The sequence below is a fragment of the Schistocerca gregaria genome, chromosome 8 (genome assembly GCF_023897955.1).
Source record: "Schistocerca gregaria isolate iqSchGreg1 chromosome 8, iqSchGreg1.2, whole genome shotgun sequence".
Classification (NCBI taxonomy): domain Eukaryota; kingdom Metazoa; phylum Arthropoda; class Insecta; order Orthoptera; family Acrididae; genus Schistocerca; species Schistocerca gregaria.
Genome location: NC_064927.1, coordinates 79275202 through 79294511, shown reverse-complemented (window position 1 = coordinate 79294511; position 19310 = coordinate 79275202). Strand labels below are relative to the sequence as shown.

General features: G+C 45.7%; 1 protein-coding gene and 1 pseudogene across 3 annotated transcripts in view; both read left to right on the top strand.

Moving 5' to 3' along the window:
- The window catches only part of LOC126284041 (bifunctional heparan sulfate N-deacetylase/N-sulfotransferase), a 1095215-nt gene that overhangs the window by 362558 nt on the left and 713347 nt on the right, over window positions 1-19310 (top strand). The gene's annotated exons all lie outside the window — the stretch shown is intronic.
- LOC126285030 (ankyrin repeat and MYND domain-containing protein 2-like) overlaps window positions 1-19310 on the top strand; it is a 90969-nt pseudogene that overhangs the window by 7027 nt on the left and 64632 nt on the right.

The following is a 19310-nucleotide window of genomic DNA, read 5'->3' as shown; positions in this document are numbered from 1 at the left end:
AATGGAAGTTGCATAGCTTACTGAAATGGTTTACAAAATCTCTTTTTTTCTAATTACGGGAATCATTTCATTTTTTTTTTGTATTTTTATGTATGTAACGTGATTAACTGTCATTGTAAATTGCATAATGTGGCCATTGCAAGTAAAGTATGTTCCTTTCCTTTCCCTCCCTTAACGGAGAAAAAGAAAAGAAATTTATGTTAACAGTGCAGTTTGGTAACTAATGTGTGACAAATTCCATAGACAACATGGTCAAAACTGTTGCTATGTATCTATAACTATTTGTCCTGTCTTTCTTGTCTGTTGATTAACACACACACAATGAATTATGTGGTATGTAATGTTACCTAATGGTTATCTTGGAATAATTCTAAAAAGCTTCTAAAGCTTTTAAATTAATTAGAGACTTTTCTTGATAAGTTGGAGCAATGTAGAAAATTATGTGAAATGTTTCAGCAATAAAGAATTTTTTTAAAAAAGCTGTCTAAGGCGCTGCAGTCATGTATTGTGCGGCTGTTCCCGGCGGAGGTTCGAGTCCTCCCTCAGGCATAGGTGTGTGTGTTTGTCCTTAGGATAATTTAGATTAAATAGTGTGTAAGCTTAGGGACTGATGACCTTAGCAGTTAAGTCCCATAAGATTTCACACACATTCGAACATTTTTGATAGGTTCGCGTCTATCTCCAGCAAAGGCTCGAACACTGCGTGATGACTCTGTTTCTAACGCTCGGAGAAACTGATTCTGAAAATGCTTCATATAAGTACGTTGAAACTGCAACACCCGGAAATGTAGCGTGTAACGAAATTTTACTTCCTATGCTATACATTGTAGTACTACGAACTAATAATTACATTAGGAATTAGAGAACCGACCATTTAAAACAGATTATTAAGTTTTGAATAACAGATACTTTTTGATATTTGTCGAGTCGGTTATAACAGGTATTATTTATATTTTACTAATAACCGAGTAAAAAACCGTGGCAGCCACGGTAAATTTTTTTGTTTTTAAGAAAGGGTAATTTTTGTTCGTAAAATTTATATATTGCGATATTAGAGAAAATAGGAAAAACGATCAGTGCAATTTCAATAGCATTGCCGACAGAAACGAGCAAGGAAAACGTGGTGTAAGAATTGGTATACCATTGCGAAGACAGTAATGTCCCTCTTGTCGTGCGTCGCGGCTTATCGCAGATATGTACGTGCAATGTGCACGACTTGTCCCTTCCTAATCTATACCGTAGTACCACGTTCTGTCGTCGCGGGACATGCGTTGTATTGCAGAATGGCGCCAACACTACTCGAGAAATATTTATACGACGTGACGTAGCCATGAAATACAGCGTTTTATTTGCTTTTAGAGATTAAAGATTTGTCTGCCATTTCTATGAGATACTAAAAGAGGAAGGAAATTATGGTAACTGAAATAAATTAAAAACTTAACTCTCATAGTATACATTAAAAATAAAAAGTGGCTGATCTACATAATATGCGTTTATCTGGATGTAGATCTTGAAAACGGACAAATTAACACGAAAAATAGACGTCTTCAACCTCGGTTTTCACCCTTTAGCACTGACCGTTCGTAATGCCAAAATAGCTGAGTGACTCCCAGTTGTAACACGATTTTTCAACTGACTTTCGAAAAAAATTAGGATCAGTAGGAGAATACTGGTATTTTTTTATAGTTTTGAACTACGTATCTCTTTTCGAGAAAAGTAGCGAACGGTAGAAGGACTAAGTTTTCTTTTATTTGGCTATTTAATTTTATATTTTGATTCTATATATCTTTAAACTGGGTAAGAATTTTTATCTTTCTTCCATTTCTTAGTCTATTACAGGAAATAATGCACTAAAGAGGCAAGGTAACTGGTACACCTGCCTAATATCGTCTAGGGCCCCGCGAGCACGCAGAAGTGCCGCAGCACGACGTGGCATGGACTCGACTAATGCCTGAAGTAGCGCTGGAGTTAATTGACACCATGAACACTGCAGAGCTGTCCATAAATCCGTAAGAGTACGAGGGGGGCGGAGATCTGAACAGCACGTTGCAAGGCATCCCAGATATGCTCAATAATGTTCATCTGTGGGGAGTTTGGTGGTCAGCGGAAGTTTTTAAACCCAGAAGAGTGTTCATGGAGCCACTCTGTAGCAATTCTGGACGTCTCGCATTGTACTGCTGAATTGCCCAAGTCCATCGGAATGTACAATGGATATGAATGGATGCAGGTGATCAGACAGGATGCCTGCGTACGTGCGTACATGTCTCCTGTCAGAGTCGTATCTAGACGTATCTGAGGTCCCATATCACTCGAACTGCACACGCCCCTCACCATTACAGAGCCTCCACCAGCTTGACCAGTCCCATGCTGATATGCAGGATCCATGGATTCGTGAGGTTGTCTCCATACCAGGTACACGTCCATCCGCTTGATACAATTTGAAACGAGACTCATCCGACCAGGCAACATGTTTCCAGTCATCAACAGTGCAATGTTGGTGTTGACGGGATCAAGAGAGGCGTAAATCTTTCTGTTGTGCAGTCGTCAAGGGTACACGAGTGGGCGTTCGGCTTCGAAAGCCCATACCGATGATGTTCCGTTGAATGGTTCGCATGTTGACACTTGTTGATGGCCCAGCATTGAAATCTGCAGGCATTTTGTGGAAGGGTTCCACTCCTGTCACGTTGAATCAGTTGAATGAGTCGTCGTCGTCTTGCAGGATCTTTTTCCGGCCAAGGCGATCTGGGAGATCTGATGTTTTACCGGATTCCTGATATTCACAATGATGATGATGATGATGAGTCCCATACTCCGTTTACCGAGCGTAGGGGAGCGACGCGGGAGACCCGCGCCGCCATACTAGGCAAGGTCCTAGTGGAGGTGGTTTGCCATTGCCTTCCTCCGACCGTAATGGGGATGATTGATGATGATGATGAAGACGACACAAACACCCAGTCATCACGAGGCAGGTGAAAAATCCCTGACCCCGCCGGGAATCGAACCCGGGACCCCGTGCTCGGGAAGCGAGAACGCTACCGCGAGACCACGAGCTATATTCACAATACACTCTTGAAATGGTAAAACGGGAAAATCCCCACTTCATCGCTACCTCGGAGATGCTGTGTCGCATCCCTCGTGCGCCGACTATAACACCACGTTCACACTCACTTAAATCTTGATAACCTGCCACTGTAGCAGCAGTAACCGATCTAACAATTGCTCGAGACACTTGTTGTCTTATATAGGCGTTGCCGACCGCAGCTCCGTGTTCTCTGTATTTGAGTACATATGCCTATTTATTTGGCGCTTCAGTGTAGTTCTATGTATGGTCCAAGTGTTATCCAGCTGTGTTATTTGGCAGTGACACATTGACACATCCTGACAAAGTTACTTCCATCATTAAGTTTCGCACGGGAGCATAGTAACTAGTAACTAATGAAGAGGTACTGAACGGAGTTTGAGAGAGTTTGATTCAAGTAAGGATTAACATGAAGTCCACACGTCATGTGTGGGTGGGAGGGGGGGGGGTACATAAAGTGGCATGAAGGAACAGTTAATTTCAAATAGAGGGAACTGTGGGCGGTAAAAAATGTAGAAGAGAGAAATGCTTAGTGTAGTGAGTAGTTGTAAGTTGATCTAGTCTGCCGTGGCTCGTCCGAGATGCACAGTCTTACACAGGAGACAGTAGAGTACAGAGCTGCGTCGAAGTCGGCGGGCTGAAGACGCTTGGCACTGTAATTTTCCTGCAGGGAACAAATGTCATGGGATACCTCCTGCTGTCGTTTCGGACCTACTTCTGCCCGGTGGAATCCAGCAACTGGACGTGGCATGGACTCAACGAATCGTTGCAAGTCCCCTAAATATTGGTCCACGCTGCCTCTACAGCCGGCCAACATTGCGAAAGTGCCCCAGGTGCAGGACTTTGTGCACGATATGACCTCTCGACTATGTCCTATAAATGATGGGTGGGATTTATGTCGGACTATCTGGGTGGTCAAATCATTCGCTCGAACTGTCCACAGTGGTCTTCAAACCAATCACGAACAAATGTAGCTTGGTGATGGGGTGCATTGTCATCCATAAAAATTACGCCGTTGTTTGGGAACACAAAGTCCAAGAATGGCTGCAAATGGTTTCCAAGTAGCCGAGCATAACCATTTCCAGTCAGTGAGCGGTTCAGCTGGAGCATAGGAGCCAGTCCATTCCATGTGAACACAGCACACACCATTATGGAGTCACCACCAGCTTCCACTGTGCCATGTTGGCAGCTTAGGTCCATGACTTCGTGGGGTGTGCAACACATTTAAACCCTACCGTCAGCTCTTAGCAACTCAAATCGTGACTCATCTGACCAGGCCACTGTTTTCCAGCCGTGTAGGGTCCAGCACATACGGTCACGAGCCCGAGAAAGGTTCTGCAGGCGATGTCGTGCTCTTAGCAAAGGCACTCGTGTCGGTCCTCTGCTAACGTAACCCGTTGACTCCAAATTTCGCCGTACTTTCCGAACGGATAAATTCGTCGCCCGTATCACATTGATTTCTGCGGTTACTTTACGCACGCAGTGTTGCTATTCTGTTTGCTCTGACAAGTTTACGCAAAAGCCGTTGCTCTCGGTTATTAGGTGAAGGCTGTCGGCCACAGTGTTGTCCACGGTGAGAGGTAGCGCCTCAGATGTGGTATTCTCGGCACACTCTTGACACTGTGGATCTCGGAATATTGAATACCCTAACGGTTTCCGATGTGGAATGTCCCATGCGTCTAGCTCCGACTACCGGTTCAAAGTCTGTTAAAATCCCGTCGTGCGGTCATAGTCATGTCGGAAAGCTTATCTCGTGAATCACCTGAGTACAAATAACAGCTCCGTCAATGCACTGCTCTTTTATACCTTGTGTACGCGATACTACAGCAGTATGTGTGTGTGTGTGTGTGTGTGTGTGTGTGTGTGTGTGCGCGCGGATATCGTTATCCCATGGCTTTTGTCATCTCAGTGAATGTCGACTGTTTGCGGTTGCCGAAATGGTACAGCACGCCGCAGACGTTCATTTTTTTCCCTCCCAAATATACGTCATCAGTTTCGGTACTCCGTGTCGGTTTACTTGGTTTCTTTAGACACACAGCTGCACGAATGACGACCTTGCGGTCTGAATCTGTGAGGAGGAGATGGGAAGTTATACCAGCGAAAGCGCTCCGCCGCGGACTGATCTGCCGATCCTTGACCAGGAGTCACAGGCAGAGAGACGTGCCATATTGGGCAGCCCGTACCGCGGCTCTGCGCTGGTCTGCCTTGCGCCCTCTTTCTGACGCCCGATAGACGCCCTGTCTGTTGCTCGGTGGCTGCGGCCTCGTTTCCCTCCCTCCCTCCCCAGCCGCGGCGAAGCTCGGTCGAGTTTGCAAAAAACTTCGCCTAGCGAAGACGCAGTTCGGTCTGCGGCCGCTTAATACAGAGCCGGGAGCATGTGTGCCGTCCATCTCTCTCTCTCTCTCTCTCTCTCTCTCTCTCTCACTCACACACACACACACACACACACACACACACACACAGAAGGTCTCTCTCCCCAGCAGTTACTGTGCCTCAGAAGTGGGTGGAAAGTTCCGCGAACGTCAGTGTACCCCTTCCCTCGCTACACTTTTCTTCAGTCCGCTTCACGAATCGCCATTCCATCGATCATCTCGTATTTGCGCAATGAGGGTACTGCTCCCCATGCAAATATTTCTAGGAAGAGCAACTGTTGCGTCCCTTGATGTTTTCAGGAAATAGCCAGTCAACAGTCGCTAGTTTCAGCGAGGTATCGCTGTATGGTATGAGCAAATCTACATTTGGTATGGATCTGCGCTTTCGTCCTGTAGCATAACGAAAAACCGCACTTTTTTTAAAACCATGGATTTCGGCGTTTTAGAGAGGAAACTTATTATGCTCACTGCAGACTTCGACGGCTATCATTCTTTTTCTACCTTCTTCTTTCGGCAGTCTCATAAATATGTTTATTGCTACTGAGGGAATTTGACATTACACTCTTTGAAAACCCGGATGTTATGCGGATGAAATACAGGGAGCGAAAGGTTATCCATTACTTCTACGGAAAAGACACTGTACGTTTAAGAGCTGACGAACATGCAAGCAAACCAATACTTTAGTAAGCAGGGAAAACTGGGAAGTGATTGAAAACTATGTGTTTAACTTTCGGTGAGGTCGAGGAAAGTGTAGAACTAAGCGCACAAAGACTTCAGCAAATGTTAAAAACTACCCAACGAAAATACATTCCGACTTTCACTAGCAAGCATAAGACAGGTGCTTCTTGCAGCTCCGAACTGCCTAGACTGAGACAAGGTTACCAGAAGCAAGAGGAGGCTCTACCAGAGCACAATCACCACACGGCACAGACAGATTCGACTAAAGAATACAGGGACGCAGAAACTACATTCAGAATACTACTAATGACGACTACTAGAACATTTGGAACACTAGTTTACAACACACCTATAAAAGAAGACAAGAGGAATAACATACAAAATAATGACAGAATAAATTGACTCCACTCTTGTCCTGGCCACACTAAGGCAGAATGACGGAACTACGACACGGAGATAGGGTCATGCAGCGCAATATCCGCTCGACAAATTCCTCCTTGATGACGACCCCGAACAATTTTTTTTCCTTTTTGGTCATCAGTCTTCTGACGGATTTGATGCTATCCGCCACAAACCCTCTCCTCTGCCAACCTCTCCTTCTCAGAGTATCATTTGCAACCTACATCCTCAATTATTTGCTAGATGTATTCCAATCTCTGTCTTCCTCTACAGTTTTTGCTCTCTACAGCTCCCTCTAGTACCTTGGAAGTCATTCACTGGTGTCTTAACAGATGTTCTGTCACCCTGCCCCTTCTCCTTATCAGTGTTCCCCCCATATTCCTTTCCTTTCCGATTCTGCGCGGAACCTCCACATTCCTTATCAGTCTACCTAATTTTCATCATCTCAAATGTTTCGATTCTCTTCTGTTCCGGTTTTCCCACAGTCCTTGTTTCACTGCTATACAACGCTGTACTGCAGACGTACATTCTCAGAAATTTCTTCCTCAAATTAAGATGAATGTTTGATACTAGTAGACTTCTCTTGGCCAGGAATGCCCTCTTTGCCATTTCTAGTCTCCTTTTGATGTCCTCCTTGCTCCATCCGTCATTGGTTATTTTACTACCTTGATAGCAGAATTCCTTAGCTTCATCTACTTCGTGACCATCAATCCTGAGGTTTTCTCCCTTTCGTGCTATTTCTTATGACTTTCGTCTTTCTTCGATTTACTCTCAGTCCATATTCTGTACTCGTTAGATTGTTCATTCCACTCAGCATTCTTCTTCACTTTCACCCAAGGTAGGAATGCCGTCAGCGAATCGTATCATTGATATCCATTCATCTTGAATTTTAATCCCACTCCTGAACCTTTCTTTTATTTCCATGACTGCTTTTGCAGGGCGTACGACTACATCCCTTTCTTACACCCCTTTTCATCCGAGCACTGCATTTTTGGTCTCCTACTCTTATTATTCCCTCTTGGTTATTGTGCATACTGTTTATTACCCGTCTCTCTCCATAGCTTAGCCCTATTTTTCTCAGAATTTCGAACATCTTGCACCATTTTGCGTTGTAGAATGCTTTTTTTCAGGTCGACAAATCCTATGCATTTGTGATTTTTCTGTAGTCTCTCTTCTATTATCAACCGCAACGTCATAATTGCCTCTCTCGTGCCTTTACCTTTTCTAAAGCTGTTTCGCATGATCGTCATCTAGCACATCTTCAATTTTCTTTTCCATTCTTCTTTATGTTACTCTTATCAGCAATTTGGATGCAGGAGCCGTTAAGCTGATTGTGCGATAATTCTCGTACTTGTCAGCTCTTGCCGTCTTCGGAATTGTGTAGATGATGATTTTCACACAGTCAGATGGTATGTCGCCAGACTCATATATTCTACACACCAGTGTGAATAGTCTTTTTGTTGCCACTTCCCCCAATGATTTTAGAAATTCTGACGGAGTGTTATCTATCCCTTCTGCCTTATTTGATCTTAAGTCCTCCAAAGCTCTCTAAAATTCTGATTCTAATACGGGATCTCGTATCTCTTCTAAATCGACTCCTGTTTCTTCTTCTATCACATCAGACAAATCTTCACCCTCATAGAGGCTTTCAATTTATTCTTTCCACCTATCTGCTCTCTTCTCTGCATTTAACAGTGGAATTCCCGTTGCACTCTTATGTTACCACTCTTGCTTTTAATGTCATCGAAGGTTGCTTAGACTTTCTTTTATGCTGAGTCTCTCCTTCCGACAATCATTTCTTTTTCGATTTCTTCACTTGTTTCCTGGAACCACTTCGTCTTAGCTTCCCAGCACATCCTATTTATTTCACTCCTGAGCGACTTGTATTTCTGTATTCCTGAGTTTCCCGGAACATTTTTGTACTTCCTCGACCAACTGAAGTATTTCTTCTGTCACCCATGGTTTTTTCGCAGTTCTTTCTTTGTTCCTCTGCTTTTCTTTCCTACTTCTGTGATTGCCCTTTATAGAGATGTCCATTCCACCTCAAATGTACTGCCTACTGAGCTATTCCTTATTGCTGTATCTATAGCCTATCTTGTCATACCTTAATACTTCTGTATCCCATTTATTTGCGTATTGATTCTTCCTGACTAATCTTTTAAGCTTCAGCATACTCTTAATCACTACTACGTTGTGATCTCAGTGTATATCTGCTCAGGGTATGCCTTACAATGTAGTATCTGATTTCGGAATCTCTTTCTGACAAAGACGTAATCTAACTGAAATCTTCCCGTATCACGCGGGCTTTTCCAGGTATATCTCCTCCTCTTGTGATTCTTGAACAGAGCATTCGTTATTACTAGCTGAAATTTATTACAAAACTCATTTAGTTATTCTCCTCTCATTCCTTATCCCAAGTCCATATTCTCCTGTAATAATTTCTTCTACTGTTTCTACTGCAGTTGCATTCCAGTCCCCCATTATTATTAGATTTTCATTTTCCTTTACGTACTGTATTACCCTTTCAATATCCACATACACTTTCTCTCTCTCTCTCTCTCTCTCTCTCTCTCTCTCTCTCTCTCTGTCTCTTCATCTTCAGCTTGCGACGTCGGCATGTATACCTAAACTATCGTTGTCGGTGTTGGTTTGCTGTCGATTCTCATAAGAACAACCCTATCACGGAACCGTTCACAGTAACACATTCTCCGCACTAACTTCTTATTCGTAACGAATCCTGCTCCCGTTATCCTAAGTTCTGATTCTGTTACTCATCTCACGAGAAATCCTTGTCTTCTTTCCACTTCACTTCACTGACCCCTACTGTATCTAGACTGGCCCTTTGCATTTTTCTGTTCAGATTTTCTAGTCTCCCTACAACGTTCAAGCTTCTGACATTACACGCCCCGTCTCGTAGCACGTTATCCTTTCGTTGACTATTAAATCTAAGTTAAACCTGTATGCAGCATTGTAAATTAATAACATAAATGAACACATCTTTGTAAATGTAGTAATTTGAACGTAATATAAAATGACATACAAACACACAGCAGTAATTCAGTGCCGGCCGGTGTCGCCGAGCGGTTATAGGCACTTCACTCTGGAACCGTGAGACCACTACGGTCGCAGGTTCGAATCCTGCCTCGGGCATGGATGTGTGTGATGTTCTTAGGTTAGTTAGGTTTAAGTAGCTCTAAGTTCTAGGGGACTGATGACCTCAGATGCTAAGTCCAGTAGAGCCATTTGAACCATTTGAGTAATTCAGTCTTGATATACAACAGTGATACGTCATGGATATTACGCAATGTATATGAAATCAACAAGGACAGTATCTAAAGAAAATAGTTTTATTATACAGGTTGTTTTTACAAGATTAACAGTTAGATCAGTTGTGGTTTGTTATTTCTTTCTACAGCCACGTAAGCTCTGTACATAACTTACTTCGATTACGTCGTGGTAGGATATTGCTCCAAAGCCACAAAACACTTACTTAGCTAGAAGTAGTAGTTGTTTTTTAATCAAACAAAGCATTAAATGACATAGCACGCAAACAAACAACATAGATTAGATCCACATGAACTGCACAAACCTAGGTTCCCTGAGGAGCGATGATCATGCGTATAAAAGTAACGCGGCTAGCACCGAAAAAAGGGAGACTGGAAGTACAACACCAAGTCCCTTTCCTCAAGCGGTGCTGGGGAAGGGATATCTATATCTACTTTTTCCTGTTGTGATTTTGTTGTCTTCTTAAAATATGCCGTAAATTTATAATTGCGTCAACATGTTAGTTATCTAATAGGTGTATCACAGGATTCTGGGCTGTGATGTTATCCGTGCGTCTGGGTAAGACTACCCATTAACACGGTCCATCAGGTGATAGATAGTGGACGAAAAGCGAGTGAGGGTAACGATTTGAAGAACAGAGGGAAAAACGTGCCGTGACTCGAGCCGTGAGAAAAAAACCTCTGCGACAGTGGGATGGGCAGTAAGAGCAGTAGTGGCTTACTAGCTGCGATAGTTCAAGCAAGATTGGGTTTGTTAGTATGGGTATCATGCATCATTACCGTGTCAAGCGATGGCGATGTATCCCAGTTGCTTCAGCCCCTACATTCCTGGAACAGTCAAAATCGTTATTCAGGGGTGGGAGATCGGCCATAGATCATCTCACTGTGTGGGGGATGTGTGGAGCTTGTGTGCATGCAGTGTACGGTACGGCTTCCCTGTGTGGTGCCAGTTATTCGGCAGTGTATTCCAGCTGGATATCCAGTAATGGCGTCTGATTAACAGGGGCTCACCTGTACCGTTGTGTTTGCGTGTGCTTGGCCATAGATGTTAGGTCCTTACAAGTACATCTTTTGATCTTTTATATTTCCATCTATGGTTGCGGTCGTAGTTCCCCAGATTCAGGATAAACGGCTTCTGCGAATGTCTGGAGTTTTTGTATAGTCTTGCGGTGAGTTTGTGGATTACCTCCGTGAGAGTCTCAAGTCGGTGTTCCCGGTGAAGGTGCGCGATGCGCGGTCGGGGCCGTGGGGCCTGGCTGAGGGGTCCATGTGGAGCGGTGCGGCCTACCCGAAGTGGTAAGATGGCGGGCCCTGGCAGTTATAATGCAGCTTGGAGAAAGAATAATAAAAAAATTAAAAATAATCAGGTTGTAATGGAAATCAAGGAAAGATCAAGAAAAGGGATTTCAGTTCACGTAGAAGGTAGAAAAGTTTCTTGGTTTGCCAGTATCATTGTAATTCTAACAGAGACAACAAGGATCATGGGAGAGCAGTTTGAACGAAATGAAAAGTGTCTTGAAAAGACGTTAAAGGATAAAAATAAAACAAAGCACAAAGAGGGTAAAGGAATGTGGACGAATAGAATGAAGCGATGCTGAGAGAGTTCGATTACGAAATTAGACACTGGAGGTAGTAGAAAAATTGTGTTATTTAGGCAACAAAATACGTGAGCCTGGCCGAAGCGGAGATCGTACACTACTGCCCATTAAAATTGCTACACCAAGAAGAACTGCAGATGATAAACGGGTATTAATTGGACAAGTATATTATACTAGAACTAACAAGTGATTACATTTTCACTCAATGTGGGTGCATAGATCCTGAGAAATCAGTACCGAGAACAACCATCTCTGGCTGTAATAACGTCCTTGATCCGGCTGGGCATTGAGTCAAACAGAGCTTGGATGGCGTGTACAGGTACAGCAGCCCATGCAGCTTCAACACGATACCACAGTTCATCAAAGGTAGTGACTGAGGTATTGTGACGAGCCAATTGCTCGGCCACCATTGACCAGACGTTTTCAATTGGTGGGAGATCTGGAGAAGGTGCTGGCCAGGGCAGCAGTCGAACATTTTCTGTATCCAGAAAGGCCCGTACAGGACCTGCAACATGCGGTCGTGCATTATCCTGCAGAAATGTAGGGTTTCGCAGGGATTGACTGAAGGGTAGAGCCACGGGTCGTAACACATCTGAAACGCAATCTCCACTGTCCAAAGTGCCGTCAGTGCGAACAAGAGGTGACCGAGACGTGTAACCAATGGCACCCCATACCATCACGTCGGGTGATACGCCAGTATGGCGAAGATGAATACACGCTTCCAATGTGCGTTCACCGCGATGTCGCCAAACACGGATGCGACTATCATGATACTCTAAACAGAACCTGGATTCATCCGAAAAAATGACGTTTTGCCATTCGTGGACCCATGTTCGTCGTTGGATACACCATCGCAGGCGCTCCTGTCTGTGATGCAGCGTCAAGATTAACGGCAGCCATGGTCTCCGAGCTGATAGTCCATGCTGCTGCAAACGTCGTCGAACTGTTCGTGCAGATGGTTGTTGTCTTGCAAACGTCCCCATCTATTGACTCAGGGATCGAGACGTGGCTGCACAATCCGTTACAGTCATGCGGATAAGATATCTGTCTTCTCGACTGCTAGTGATACGAGGCCGTTGGAATCCAACACGGCGTTCCGTATTACCCTCCTGAACCCATAGAACTCATATTCTGATAACTGTCTATAGCATGTCATCTTCGTAGTGTAGCAATTTTAATAGCCAGTAGTGTATAAGATGCTGACTGGTAATAACAAGAAATAGTTTCTGAAAAAGAGAGATATGTTAGCTTCGAATGTACACGGAGGTCAAAACAGTGTTGTTGTAAGGGAGTTGCAGGATAGGTTCTGCTGGGAAATAATTCTTAAGAAAAAAATTGAATACGTTGTGCCACTTCCGAGTTAACATTAAATTTAGCCAATGAGGCCGTTCCGCGTGCAAATTGAAGTCTCCTCCCCCCCCCCCCCCCCCAGATACTATTACACTTGAAATGATGTTATTTCATTCGTGGTGACAGCGTTCATGGTAAATCCAAGCTTCAGGTTCAACATCACTTGTGTTGACAATATCTAGATTTGTCTCGTAAAAACTTTAAAAATTGTTCTTGAGTATGGAATGAAGCGAAAGCCAGTTACGAAGAACCAATAATCACAGAGGACCAGAAGCGCTTCAAAATTTATCCCTCCTTTTTTTTAAAAAAAAAAAAAAGAAAGGAAGACATTACAACAAGATCAACATCAATAATCACAGAGCGCCAGAAGCGTTAGAAATTACTTTTAAATTCTCTCTTAACAAAATTTTACAACAAGATCAAAATTAATAATCACTAAGCCTCAGAGGCTTCGAAATACTCCCTTTTAAAATTTTTGAAAAATACCTTAAACAGAAGTAGATCAATATATTTTACAATTCTTCCAAAATAATATAAGACAGTAAATGCCACTTTTCAAAACAACTAGGCCACAGTGGTGGCTACCAGAAATACAACAAATGTGAAAACAGCGACAGCAAGCAGGCCTGGAGGGACTTAAACGTTTGGTAAATTGGCGAAATTAAAAATATCCATTGAAGAGCCCTAGAAACTGGGACACCCGCCTGATATTCTGTAGGTCCCCCGTGAGCACGCAGAAGAGCCCCAGCACGACGTGGCATGGACTCGACTAATGTCTGAAGTAGTGCTGGATGGAACTGACACCATGAATCCTGCAGGACTGTCCATAAATCCGTATGAGTACGCCGAGGGTGGAGGGAGATATCTCCTGAACAGCACGTTACAAGGCATCCAGATATTCTAAATAATGTTCATGTCTGGGAGGCTGGTGGCCAGCGGAAATGTTTAAACTCAGAAGAGTGTTCCTGGAGTCGCTCTGTAGCAATTCTGGACGTTCGGGCTGTCGCATTGTCCTGCTGGAATTGACCAAGTCCGTCGGAATGCACAGTGGACATGAATCGGTGCAGCTGATCAGACGGCATGCTTACGTACGAGTCGCCTTTCAGTATCGTATCTAGACGTATCAGGTATCCCACATCACTATAACGCTCACGCCCCACTCCATTACAGAGCCTGCACCAGCTTAAAAAGTCCTCTGCTGACATTTAGGGTTCATGGATTCGTATGGTTGCCCCCATACCCGTAGACGTCCGTCAGCTCCATACAATTCGAAACGGCACTCGTCCGACCAGGTAACATGTTTCCGTCATCAACAGACTATTGTCGGTGTTCACGGTCCCAGGCAAGGCGTAAAGCTTTGTGTCATGCAGTCATCAAGGGTACACGAGTGGGGCTGGGCCTTCGAAAGCCCATATCGAAGATGTTTTGTTGAATGGCTCCGATGCTGACACTTGTTGATGGTCCAGCATTGAAATCTGCAGCAGTTTGCGGAAGGGTTGCATTTCTCTCACGCTGAACGATTCTCTTCAGTCTTCCGTTCTTGCAGGATATTTCTCGGGCCGCGGCGATGTCGGAGATTTGATGCTTTACCGAATTCCTGATATTCACGATACACTCGTGAAATGGTTATACGTGAAAATCCCCTCTTCATGATTACCACGGAGATGCTTTGTACCCTCGCTCGTGCGCCGACTCTAACACCACGTTCAGATTCACTTAAACCTTGATGACCTGCTATTGTAGCAGCAGTAACCGATCTAAGAACGGCACCAGACATTTTTTGTGTTATATAGGCGTTGCCGACCGTAGCTCCGTCTTCTGTCTGTATGTCATTACTGATGCCTATAGCAGTTTCTTTGGCGCTTTAGTGTATATATGTATGGCTGTGGTGAAATAAACTTGGAATAGAGTTTAACTTGGTGAAATTTAGTAACTGTCTAATGGCTTGAAACCTTTCTATTTGCACAGTTTTGTGGCTTGATTCCGGGAGGGGAAGGCAGTCAAGGGCAAACTTAACGACTAGTTTGAAAGTAAAGATGATAAACATAAAAACGTAAGTGACTGACGACTCGCAACCCCAACTCGGCACGAAATAGCGGTCCCAGAACTGCAGCCGCTTCCTCTCCACTCAAGCCGGCCGGCTGGTTAGGCACACCGGAACTATTTGTTTGCCGATCGGACAACCAGGAGCTTTGTCCGTAGTCAGAATACAAAATGGTTCATTAGCCCAGCCTGCAAAACTAACAACCATATGTTAGTGCTAGTAATGCGAGGTAATTACAGCAAGTTGCCTCCACAATTCCTGTACTCGGAAAACGTTAACATTGACTGCCCATTCAAAAATTTCACTAGATACAAATACTGCACCTTACTAGTATAGGCCATTAATCAACAGACCACAGTTTCTGCTACATGACAGCCGTGAGCCTGTGCAGCTAGGGGTAACAAACACTCCATTGGGTGACTAATTCTAAAACACAATTAAAAAAGAATTTAACAACTCGCAGCAATAATTACCCTGCCTGTACCAGTAGTACAATTAGTTGGAGCCCTTCACAGATCCACCAAAAAACAATACAACATTAACTCAGACAATACTAAATCCAGTCACAACATGGGCGAATTGCAAGTAATCAGGGGCACACAGAACCCAGCAGTGGCCAACCGACCGTTCCCGATGAAATCACAGGCAAGGGAAAACGTTGCAAGTGAGTCGCCAACTGACAGCTTGTTACCCAGAAATCACTTCGAGAGGCAGCAACACAGTGGGCGGCGGCGGAGGCAACACGGTTTCGATGGAAAACCAGTAGTCATCAACTCTCGTGGAACAGAGCCTTTGGCCACTTCTCGCACAATCGGCCAACCATCATCCCGTCCGCCTCAGCTCACAGCCCCGACTTTTTCTCAGCGCTGTCCAAACGAGACTCGCACAGCGCGAAAATTCTCCCACCAGGAGCGGCCTGGCGTCAGGGCCACCCGACGACCAGAGCAGAGAGACCAAGCAGAGGAAGTCGCCCGCAAGACAAATCGGTAGGAACCGACATTGCTCAACCTCTCCCACTAAAACAGTAATCCTCTCGATCTTATTCCTGGCAGAGGAGAAGGAGAACGGAGGGGCTCTACCCGGCGTGTTTAATCTCACTGATGTATACTTGGGAGGTTCTACTGTTAGCTAGATTACAGACTAAAACGTTCACAGGACCCAGAGCCTGGAAGACCTGATAAGGTTCTAGAAATGCGGCACAAGCGTCCTAGAAATAGCGGCATCGCTATCACTCCCAGGACTTTCACACGAGCGGGCTCTTCGGCGACGAACCAATTGGATATTTCGCCTAGCCGTGTCTCAGGTCAGCTGAATATCCTCTGGGGCGACTTTTTGTGGGAAAAGGTCGTTAATGTCTCACAAAATGGACAAGGGAGAATTGAGCGGCTAAGCAAACATTAACGAAGTGGGAGTGGCCTTCATAACATCATGCTGTGTGGAATGAAAAACAAGGTTGATCCACGGGAGCGAGGCATCCCTCTTCGTACTGGTCGTAGTATAAAAGATGATGACAGTTGCCTTAAGGTTCCTGTTTACTGTCTCAGCAAACGAGATAGTAGAAGATGTGTAATGGCTTAAATTCTTTTGAAACAAAGGCTGGGGCATTGTCACTGAGGCAGACCAAATATAGAAAACACCTTCGAAATATGATACATACACTCCTGGAAATGGAAAAAAGAACACATTGACACCGGTGTGTCAGACCCACCATACTTACTCCGGACACTGCGAGAGGGCTGTACAAGCAATGATCACACGCACGGCACAGCGGACACACCAGGAACCGCGGTGTTGGCCGTCGAATGGCGCTAGCTGCGCAGCATTTGTGCACCGCCGCCGTCAGTGTCAGCCAGTTTGCCGTGGCATACGGAGCTCCATCGCAGTCTTTAACACTGGTAGCATGCCGCGACAGCGTGGACGTGAACCGTATGTGCAGTTGACGGACTTTGAGCGAGGGCGTATAGTGGGCATGCGGGAGGCCGGGTGGACGTACCGCCGAATTGCTCGACGCGGGAGGCGTGAGGTCTCCACAGTACATCGATGTTGACGCCAGTGGTCGGCGGAAGGTGCACGTGCCCGTCGACCTGGGACCGGAGCGCAGCGACGCACGGATGCACGCCAAAACCGTAGGATCCTACGTAGTGTCGTAGGGGACCGCACCGCCATTTCCCAGCAAATTAGGGACACTGTTGCTCCTGGGGTATCGGCGAGGACCATTCGCAACCGTCTCCATGAAGCTGGGCTACGGTCCCGCACACCGTTAGGCCGTCTTCCGCTCACGCCCCAACATCGTGCAGCCCGCCTCCAGTGGTGTCGCGACAGGCGTGAATGGAGGGACGAATGGAGACGTGTCGTCTTCAGCGATGAGAGTCGCTTCTGCCTTGGTGCCAATGATGGTCGTATGCGTGTTTGGCGCCGTGCAGGTGAGCGCCACAATCAGGACTGCATACGACCGAGGCACACAGGGCCAACACCCGGCATCATGGTGTGGGGAGCGATCTCCTACACTGGCCGTACACCTCTGCTGATCGTCGAGGGGACACTGAATAGTGCACGGTACATCTAAACCGTCATCGAACCCATCGTTCTACCATTCCAAGGGAACTTGCTGTTCCAACAGGACAATGCACGTCCGCATGTATCCCGTGCCACCCAACGTGCTCTAGAAGGTGTAAATCAACTACCCTGGCCAGCAAGATCTCCGGATCTGTCCCCCATTGAGCATGTTTGGGACTGGATGAAGCGTCGTCTCACGCGGTCTGCACGTCCAGCACGGACGCTGGTCCAACTGAGGCGCCAGGTGGAAATGGCATGGCAAGCCGTTCCACAGGACTACATCCAGCATCTCTACGATCGTCTCCATGGGAGAATAGCAGCCTGCATTGCTGCGAAAGTTGGATATACACTGTACTAGTGCCGACATTGTGCATGCTCTGTTGCCTGTGTCTATGTGCCTGTGGTTCTGTCAGTGTGCTCATGTGATGTATCTGACCCCAGGAATTTGTCAATGAATTCACGGTGTTCTTATTTCAATTTCCAGGAGTGTAGTTCTTAATGTGTGCATTTTCCTAGACTTTTTTGTTTGGCATCATCCTTCCTTCAATATATCCGTGAATACTCACCATACAGCGCAAATAGTATGGCGGACACATATACCCAGGGATTAACAGAACACTAGACTGAACTAGAATTAACCTTAATAATACAGCACTAGATGTTGGCAGACAAGTAACTAATTCCCCACCCGAAACTCTGCAACCACAGGGCGGGGGGATGAAATACCAAAACCTAGAAGTGTACACAAATAACTACCAAAATACGCCACTTCACCGGTTTGCAACGATGCGTGGAAGAATCTGCACTGTCAGAATTGCACCAGTGAACAGAACAGAGGATTGCCACAGCGGTGGCCACAAGGCGAGAAATACGACTAGATGGACTCAATCTCTAAGGACGAGCAACTTGAAACAGACACACTTCTTTCCTCCTTCCCCTCGGCGCACTTCGTCGTTTGCCCGGGATGCTGTGCACAACTCTGAGCCGTCCCCAGTCGTTCTGGCAGACACCGACCCAGCCGAAATGCTCCCGGACTCAAAGCTTCGCCGAACAGCGGCTCCACCGCCCTATGATGGTTACTGTTTGTTTGCCTTCGTCGACGCAGGCGATGATTAGACTGCCAGTGAAGAGCGGACAGAGGGGCCTCAACCAGGCCGGCGTTCCTCCACGTGTAGAAGTGCGGGTTCGATAACATCCGTACGCGGAAGGCAGGATGTCGACGTCACCAGAGCAGACGCGAAGGCCACTGCGCGACAACCTCCCCCAGCGTGACCGCGCTCGCCTGTAAATAGTACAGGCCAAAGAGTCTGCTGCAGTAAACACGTGAGTCGGTCGTGTTGCCAACCTCCAGTTTCTAAGTACACCAAAGACAGAACTCGCAATCGGTAGTGGGTACACTATGGGCGGGAGTTCAAACGAAAGAGCTTCATAAAAGACCAACCCTGAACAACCACGGAAAAACGTAATAGAAGCGAAGCAATAAAAGACGGCAACGAGATGCTACAGCCCGATTGCGCACAAACACTGTCGATTACCAAAAATATTGGCTCCACACGACGCTCAGGAAACGAGCCGTGGAAAGATGGAAGTACACACGGTTCAATCTGAAGATGGTCGCTATGGTTCGAACTCGACAGTCTACCGTTAATTTTCTGTGATCATCTCCTGGTGTTAAAGGAAACAAATTTGTTATAATTTGAGTTGATGTGGAAACACATTTCCAGAAAATCCGAGTTACAGTCTCAGAACTTTGCGAGTGCATGCACAATAGGACAGTCTTTCCTGTAGCTGACGATTCTACGGCGAACATAAGGAAGAATGTTATTTTATCGGGAAAGTCGACAGCGCGGACCCAACACTGGCACTTGAAGAGGCGCAAAGGTGTGTCGAATCTTTCGAAACTTGGCCGGAGCCACCTGCAGTCGTAAGGGGTAGAGAAGTCGGCGAGGG